Source organism: Pimephales promelas, chromosome 15, assembly GCF_988280905.1.
Source record: "Pimephales promelas chromosome 15, fPimPro1.hap1.1, whole genome shotgun sequence".
NCBI classification, from domain to species: Eukaryota; Metazoa; Chordata; class Actinopteri; order Cypriniformes; family Leuciscidae; genus Pimephales; species Pimephales promelas.
The window spans coordinates 4766194-4775313 of NC_142783.1; the positions used below are offsets into that span (position 1 = coordinate 4766194).

The 9120-nt window shown below is 38.1% G+C and overlaps 1 long non-coding RNA gene across 1 annotated transcript; it reads right to left on the minus strand.

Moving 5' to 3' along the window:
- Positions 1–236: 236 nt before the first annotated feature.
- LOC120466835 (uncharacterized) lies at positions 237–3839 on the minus strand. The gene is made up of 3 exons (XR_005620051.2): positions 3782–3839; positions 3520–3647; positions 237–358 (listed from the first exon to the last, which is right to left on the minus strand). It is a non-coding gene; the product is annotated as an uncharacterized LOC120466835 (long non-coding RNA).
- Between the last annotated feature and the right edge of the window lie 5281 nt (positions 3840–9120).

A 9120-nucleotide genomic window follows, 5' to 3' on the forward strand; every position in this document is an offset into this window, starting at 1 on the left:
GTCTCCGGGTAGGTCACGTGACATTAATTCGCCTGTGGGAACTATGTATAGGCACAGCTGATGGGTTCTTCAATAAGACCAACAAGGCTGCAATCCTTCACTACTTAATGGAAGATGTTTCTGAAGATGTCCCTTATCCGAAGGATGTTTTCTACATCCAGGATGGCAATGCACTCTTCCACTCTTCATGCCTTGATGAACCTCCCACCAACATTCGAGGGAATTTGTCTCCAGTCCTTTGTCCATATGATGCTTAAGAAGCATTTTGTCTTCTCAACGGACTCCGACCATGATGATTCTGTCAAAAGTCAGGAGAGATTGTGTCGTGGCTTGTCCCAGCGGTACATCATAGGTGGTCCTGCAACAAGATAGCCAAGTGACTTCAAACTCTTCCTGGCAAATGATGAGAACAAGACAGGCAATGCATATCATAATATGCTATAATATCACATCACTGTGAAGATCTAAACATATTTACTGTAGATATACAGGAAATCGGAATGGAAGACGATTTCGATATTTAGCTCTTCACAGTAAAAGGTAAAACTTCCGAAATCTCTGTGTAAACAATAAGTGATGTACACGCGCAAGAGATTACATCCTGGGCTCACCCTAGGAGTACAAGGACGTGACTGTGATTTGTAAGGGAATTTTTAAACTAAATATTAATCTAACCATGGTTTATTAGTTGACCTCATTTATCTGCTAAATCTCTGAGACAATGCACTAAGACATTTTGTACTTTAGAGGTGTGTGTGTGTGTGTGTGTGTGTGTGTGTGTGTGTGTCAAGCACCTGATTGTGTGTATAAATAACAAATGTGAGAAATGGAACCAGACAGATGACGAAGTTCGAGCTTGACATCTATGAAGTAATCATTAAAACAAAGTCTCCTCTACCTGGTAACAGAGGAGGCAGTAAATGAAGAACCAATCATATTATCTTTCATATTATCTTTTCTTTTTTGAATATGTGTATCTGCCTGTGTGTTTTATAATACATAGATGTTTTATTTGTTTTTAGACAGAGATGATTCATACAATAGATGCGTTTTTTTTTTTTTTTTTTTTTTAGTAAATGCTGTGTCAGGGAAATTGCAAAATAGGACAGACAGGCCAGGTCAAAAGGACAGAAAAGTCTGCCCGGTAACAATAACTAGCTTGAGTGTGAGGAAAAGGAGAACTGGAACCTGTATACGTGCAGGAGCCTTGGCAAGGAAAGGAGGGGTACATCAAGAAGGGGGATTATTTGTGTATATAAAGTCTGGAAATTGAGAAGGATCTTTGCCCTTCTCATATCAGACCCTGTCTGTGTGGGAACTGCCTTTCTTGCAAGAAATAAACATGTATACTTATGACTTTCGAGATCTTCATTGTACTTTAATTATTATTTAAGATCTAGGTACAAAAATTTCCATAACAGATTCCAAGAAGTAAAAACGATATAAAAACTGTTCGTTTTCTCACACAACTCGCTCGTTTCGTGTCTTAGGCCATCAATGTGTACTTACATTTACGAGTCATTAAATCATGTTTAATTTGGACTTCTCTGTGCATGCTCTTTGAGGTGGACCCCATATACTTTCATTATATGACTGACAGACAAGAACGGTTTGACCTAAAAATATCAAAATTGAAGCAACTGTGGAAACAAAGACACCTACATCTTGGATGCCTTTGTAAAACATATAAAAAAAAAATTCAAAGTGAACTATCCCTTTAACTTGATGTGTTGGGATATGAAATAAAAAAGTAATAGTTCAGGATAGACCCTGGTGGAGGCCAGAGGTGGGTATAGTATAGTATCCAAAAACTGTACTCAAGTAAAAGTACAAGTACTTATAGAAATATTTACTCAAAGTAAAAGTAATAATCTTAAAAGTTGCTTGAGTTTAAGGTAACAGGTAAAAACCATTACCTGTCCTTTGGTTTGTATACTTATACAACTACATTTGGATTATGTCAGAATAAAGTGACTCTGTGGAGTTTTGCATTCATAGGCATGTAAAGGGAACCATTGACACAGATACAGGTAGATTAGAAAGAGTCTGTCACATGATTGAGATCAGAGGAGTGAGGTTTACTTGCACAGCAACTACAGGGGTTGGACAATGAAACTGAAACACTGGTCAATGTTGGAGGTTTCACATCTATATGCCTGGCGGCCAATCTTCAGAGTGAAGCACGGGTGGATCAGTGATGGTTTGAGCTCCAATATCCTGACAATCCTGATTGTATTTGATGGACACGACACTGCCGAGGACAACCAAACCCTTCTGGAGGATCATGAGCACCTGATGCTCAAACCGTGTATCAGCATGATCATGCACCAACACACACAGCAAGACTTGTGACAGAAGGGTTTGATGAAGATGAAAGTGACGTTGAACATCTCCCATGGTCTGCACAGTCACCAGATCTGAATATTATTGAGGTGTTTTGGAGGAGAGAGTCCACCAGCATCATATAGTGACCCGGACACTGTTCTGGAAGAAGAACGGCTCATAATCCCTCTGGTCACTGTGAAGGACTTCTATCTGTCATTCCCAAGATGAATTGGTGCTGTATTTGGATGCAAAATGAGGCCCTCACCATTCTAACAAATTATTGTGTTGTAAAACCAGGTGTTTCAGTTTCATTGTCCAACCCCTGTACTAGCTGGCCTCCGTTACACTAGCATCTCCGTTACACTAGCATCTCGTTCTCTTTACTTAAAGTATCCAGGGAAGCTTCCAGAGAAAGGATAGGAGTTACATGATCACTGGCCTGCCCCTCCACCGTCTTAACTCTCTCATTTAACACTCGTTGTGTAGTTTGTTTGGCTCGAAGAGTCACTCCTAGTTTATCGAATCGCTCGTCAAGGGCACTGATAGTCTTATCCAAAATCTTCTCCATCGTCAGCGACATACAGTATATTTTTTTTCAAGCCCGAGGCCTGCTGTTCAGTGGGTTTAGTGCCCTTGGGCTGTTTTTTGATTGAATCGACAAAGCATAAAGTTCAAGTGTAGTGCTATGGTTGTCCATACCTGTCAACATTGGGATATTAAAATAATGGAAATTTTCAGGGCCACCTGAACACACATTATATAAATGAAGACACAAAACGGAATAAAAATTCAGCACAAGTTTATTTATTACTTGACAATGGGTAGGACAGTGTGTGAGAGAATGGATGGGGATACTGTTTTGATGGTCGCGTGGTTCTCTTGCATCTCTTGCTGTGTGGAATGCATAATAAAGCCCTCATAAGTCTTGTCAGCTCACTGAAACCCATGTCCTTGCCTAGAAGGCCCCAGAATCGGTCAATTCTGTCTTTTTAGGGGAGATGCTTACTATCTGTCACCTGGTAGTCAATGAGTTCCTCTCTCAGCCTATGCACATTCAAGTTCAACTGAGGGAACAGGGCTACTAGCCTTGTCCCTGTAAAAAGAACAATAATGTTGCTAAATGAACATTGATGATTTATGCAAACCATGCAATACCTCACAACAAGTTCATTGTAAAAAGTCCCTAATCTCTACCTGTCCCTGGAGTGACGCGAGGCCGAGATGCAGGGTCCAGCCCTCTCAGGTCCTTCAGGAGTTGGGAGTCAAGTGGGAAGCAGTTGAACATCTTTCTCAGAACTGCTTCATAGAAGGTTCTCACTGTTCTACAAGGCAATAGTAAAAACAACAACAATATGCATTAGATAGTGGGAAACATTTCAGGCACACTGTAAGGGTTATCCCAGCCTGTTAAAAGATTAGATCATAATTAAATTAAACTACAGAGTAATATACTCACTGAAAGATGTTTTACTTGGATGGAACGGGGAGCTCTGCATTTTTGATGAATGCTCTTGCTCTTGGTTTAATTATTGGAAATAGAGTTAGATAGAGTTGTTACTTTTTGTCAAAGGTGGTGTATATCCCAACCAAAATGCAAGTTTGGTTGGGATATTACTACTGAAGGTTTGGTTGCTTTTGATGCCACAATCAGTGGCAATCTGGGCAAGGTGGCAAATGCAGCCAATGTCCTGGACATTAAGACTGACTTCCTTTTAGTCTGCTAATCACTGAATTGTTTCTGCCTTTCATAACACTTGCATTGTCAGAGTTGAAGGCAATGACACTCTCCCATGGAATGCCTCTTTTGCTATTGGAAACAGGAAATCAAAACAATATGCCCATAATTGCAAAATAAACTATTTGACAAAAGATTTTATGTAAACTGTGCTCAAATGAAAGTGAAATAAAAAATGTTCAAGTTGTTATTATTAAATGCAAACTAGGTAAACACATTGCAGTACCCTCACCTCAATGCGTTGGGCAGCTTTTCAAATAGGTTTTCTGCATTACCCACATTGCATATGTGCATTTCAAAGAACTTTGTTGTCACCTCCAGATTGTTGACTCATCCTAAATTCTTGCAAGGATGACACATTCTTTTCCGGTTTTTCTGTTGTTTTATTCATCGCACAACAGTATAAAAGGCTGAGAAGGCTCTCAAAGAGAAGCTGGGGATATAACATTTATTTGCACAGGAACATTGCTCGTCTCTTTCTGAGTGGCAAATCTTTCAATGACCCTTGTGCTGAAATCTGGAATGTCCCATGTGAGTTTTTTTCTCTATAGAAAGCCTAGCCAGAGTGTTGAGGCGATCTTGTGCCTTAGTGTTCCTAATCCTAATGAAAGTTATACCAGCTCCTGTAAATTTTTAATTGGACTGACCGTAGAGATTATGGATCTTCTATATGAATGTTTTGAAGTGGTTGACTGCCTGAAACTCATCCACAGCATCAAATACAGCCAGTTCCAAACTGTGGTCAATGCAGTGCCATGAGAAGAGGTTAAGGTATCTTGCAGTCAGCCTGGCTGCCACACCAAATTTCTTACCTAACATGACACTTGCTCCATCTAAAACAAATGAGACTCAGTTCTTTTGAAGCCACTCTTCACTGAAGCCTGCAGTTTCCAAACAGTTAAGTAGAGCTTCTTCTATATCCTCTGCCCTTTGGCTCTCCAGCTCAACCAGCTATAGAAACACAAATTCAGGAGTAGCTCCATCTACTACTGAGGCTTTCAAGCTGACAATCATGGCAGATTTGTGGCTGAGAGATGTAGCCTCTTCACTGAGAACAGACAACTTGCTTGAAGATGACAATACTGTGAACTATTATGTGTTTCACTATTTTTGTATAACTTTATTTTGAGAGCAGACTAGCCCATGTTGACACCATTTGCTTCCTGAAGCTCAATGAGATTGTCATGGTCAGTGCAAGGTGGGTTCATTTTTTTCGCAATATAGTATGCTGTTCTGAATACAGTTTCTGAAACAGAGACCAAATTTCCAAATAATTTTGGAAAATTTCACCAAATTTATTTTCTAAATTTACTACATTTTTTATTTTATAAATTTACTTTCTAAATGTTTTCTTTCTAAATCCTGTCCACCTTTTTCAGTGAGCTCCGGGGCTATTTAGCCCTGATTGTCTCATGTGGTCATATCTTGTTCCTTAAAAGAGGCCAAGTTTGCATTTGAGGACTGGATCTTAAAGTACAGTTTAAGATCCACTCCTCAGATATGGACACTCATTTTTTCGGTGAGGATGCCAGTTGATTTTGTTGTGCTGCAAACCGCACAACCTGGAAGCAAACAAAACCATGAATAATTAGCATCATCATACAAGTTTTATATCTACAGTACATTGATAATAAAATCTACTGAACAGGGCCAAAATTTAATCAAAGTATTTAATAAACTGTTTACAATCTCCACACTATGCCTGACAAATACATGAAAAGCAGGCAAAATGAGAAAAATGTTCTACTCTTTCAATAGATAATTATCTGACAACTATTGATAACTAACAGTATAGAGCAATTTAATGGTGTAAATGTCTTAAATTATTGCACAGTTAAAAAATTAGTTCACTTCAGAATTAAAATGTCCTGATAATTTACCCACCCTTTCTTTCTTCAGTCAAAAAGAAATTAAGTTTTTGATGAAGACATTTCAGGATTTTTCTCCATATAGTGGACTTCAATGGGGTCCAACGGTTTGAAGGTCCAAATTGCAGTTTCAATGCAGCTTAAAAGAAGCCTACAGTACATGATCCCAGCCGAGGAGGAATAAGGGTATTATTTAGTGAAAAGATCTGTCATTTTCACAAAAAAATAAAAAAATAAAATAAAATCAATAATATATACAGTATATATATATATATATATAGTACTGTGCAGAAGTCTTAGGCACACTAGTATTTTCGCCTCAAAGAAATGGTTTTAAGCCAGTTATTTATATATTTTGTTGTAGTGTCTCAGTAGGAAATATCAGTTTACATTTCCAGACACTAATTGTGCCATTAATTGTAATAATCCAGTGAAATTTTTGAATGCAGAAGGATTCTGACAACAGCCAATGCTCCACACGGAGGTCGGATCTCACCATCATCGAGTGCATCTGAAATTATATGAAGAAACAGAAAAAACAGAGACTAAGACCAGAAGAACTGCGGCAACGTTTCCAAACGCTTGAAAAACAAGACTAAAAACTGTGCAATAGACTTTATTCAGAGCAGCGCCATGACAGGTATGAAAGTGAGGCTGTGAGGGATAGACTTACCGTGTTTCCAATTGCATCCGCTGTAAAAGCTGAATAAAGCGGCTAGATTACTTACAATTTTCCACAGCTTACATTGTCGGGAGTTTTTTTGTCAACTGACATTTCTTGGAAAGATATTTTTCCAGTGTTTCATGAGCAGAACAATCCGAAAACATATTAAATAACAGTACAGCCCATTGAAGAGATGCAAGTCTATCCCTCACAGCCTCGCTTTCATTCTCATTAAAAATCAAAGATGGCGCTGCCGTGAATAAGGCTGGACAAAAGCGGTTTTAAACGTTTTAAAAGGGTACTAAACACCTATTGATTTGATTTAGTTAACTGTTAAAAGTTAATAAAAGTTAATAATAGTTAACTAATAAAAGTGAATTGATAAATAAAATCGGTTTATGATTATGACATTATTTTTGAAAACATTCTCATTTACAACATTTTTACACAAGTGCTTTTTCATAGTACTGCAGCTTTGCAGGCAGGCAGGCACTACCGACCAGTTCTTCTGGTCTTAGTCTCTGTTTTTTCTGTTTCTTCATATAATTTCAGATGCACTCGATGATGGTGAGATCCGACCTTCGTGTGGAGCATTGGCTGTGTCAGAATCCTTGTGCATTCAAAAATTTTACTGGATTATTACAATTGATGGGACAATTAATGTCTGGAAATGTAAACTGATATTTCCTACTGAGACACAAAATATTTAAAGAACTGGCTTAAAACCATTTCTTTGAGGCGAAAATACTAGTGTGCCTAAGACTTCTGCACAGTACTATATATATATATATATATATATATATATATATACCCAGCAAACAGGGGACGTCCTCCGGACGTTGCGAACGTCTAATTAGGTCCGCATTTGGTCCGGTTTATAACGTTCGCTGGGGGACATTCCGAGGACGTCCGCATTTGGTCCAGTTCATAACGTTCGCTGGGGGACGTTCGGTGTCACAGTGTCTAGATGTGTTCCCTTGTTTGTCCACTAGATGTCCTCCTTCCCCACTGTGTCATTCACTATCTGGAACTGCATTTCCCATCATCCTGTTCTGTCACTTTCTGATCATTGCACTCAGCTGTTCCCCGTAATCATTGTTCCCAGCTGTTCTGTGTTAGTCTTGTTAGACATGTGTATATATTCCCTGTCTGTGTTAGTATGTGTACGGAGTCGTCGTATTTTGTGTCACACCACTTCATGTCTATGTTAATTTCTAGTTCCTGCTTGTTTGTTTCTTGTTTTGGACTGCTTTGATTATTGACCCTTGCCTGGCTGACTTGGATTTGGATTATACTTAATAAATACTGCTTTTGGATTTACCCCAGTTTCCTGTGTGTGGATCGTGACATTCGGAGGACGTCCGCATTTGGTCCGGTTCATAACGTTCGCTGGGGGACATTTTGAGGACGTGCACTTTACATTGACATTATGGTGCAAAACCATAAAAACATAAGTGTTGGTGGTATAAAAATACTGCCTATGAGCATTTTTAGCACATGTTCAAATGAGATATGCTTGAGTGTTCGCAAAAACAATAATAAAAAAATCTGAATTAAAAGTGTCATTGTCCCGGAGTGATAATTTGCACCTAGGAACGGGTCATAGCTTCAAAATAAGTTTTAGATTCATTCTTTAATGATATTTTTATTTAGGTTCTAATTCTAGTTTATGTTTGTAAATGTATGACTTGATGTGTTTTAACGGGCATGCGCGTGAAGTTGAGTTGCCATGGAAACGGAGGTCACCAGTGCAGACAGCAAAACTCCGACTCTCCCTGTTTTCACTGCTTTCAGGTGAGTTTAGTCTCTAAAATCACACAAATAATACACACGACTGTTCTTGACACTTCTCTTAATTGTAACTGGCACGCTTCTGTTTATTTAATATTTAATATTTATTTATTTATAATATTTAACGTTAGGCTACTTTATAGAAATGGGTTAGTGTCTTCGAAAAAATCTATTAGCATCACTAACCGTTTAGCTACAGAAGAGTTAACGTAAGGCTACGTTATAGCTTGAGCTTTTGTTTATGAATGTTTGGGCTTTTAATCACATTTTATGTGTCGATTAGAGGTTTTGATATTTTTGTAGCCTAAATATTTTGCTTGGAAGTGAGCTAAAAACGTATAATTTAACATAAAACGTTACGTTTTATTACTGTTAATCGATGACGTCACTTACACGACTGAAACTAGCTCAATGGTTAATAAATATTATATTAATAAAAAATTCTGTGATTTCAGCAGCAACAAGATAACTGTTGGCTATGACAAATTGTTTTTTGTGTTCCTAGATCGTTCTGAGGCCAGCTGCTCATAGTAGAGTTGAACTGACCATCATCTCTAAGGCACCATACTATAAGTAAGCCAAAGACAATGTCCACTTGGAACTGAACTAAAACTTCAAACATACACTAATGTTGTTGGTACATTTATTTATTTATATATATATACACACACATTTATGATATATTGAAAGTCTCTTATGCTCTCTCAAGGGCTTAATATTGATCCTTTACTGATTGT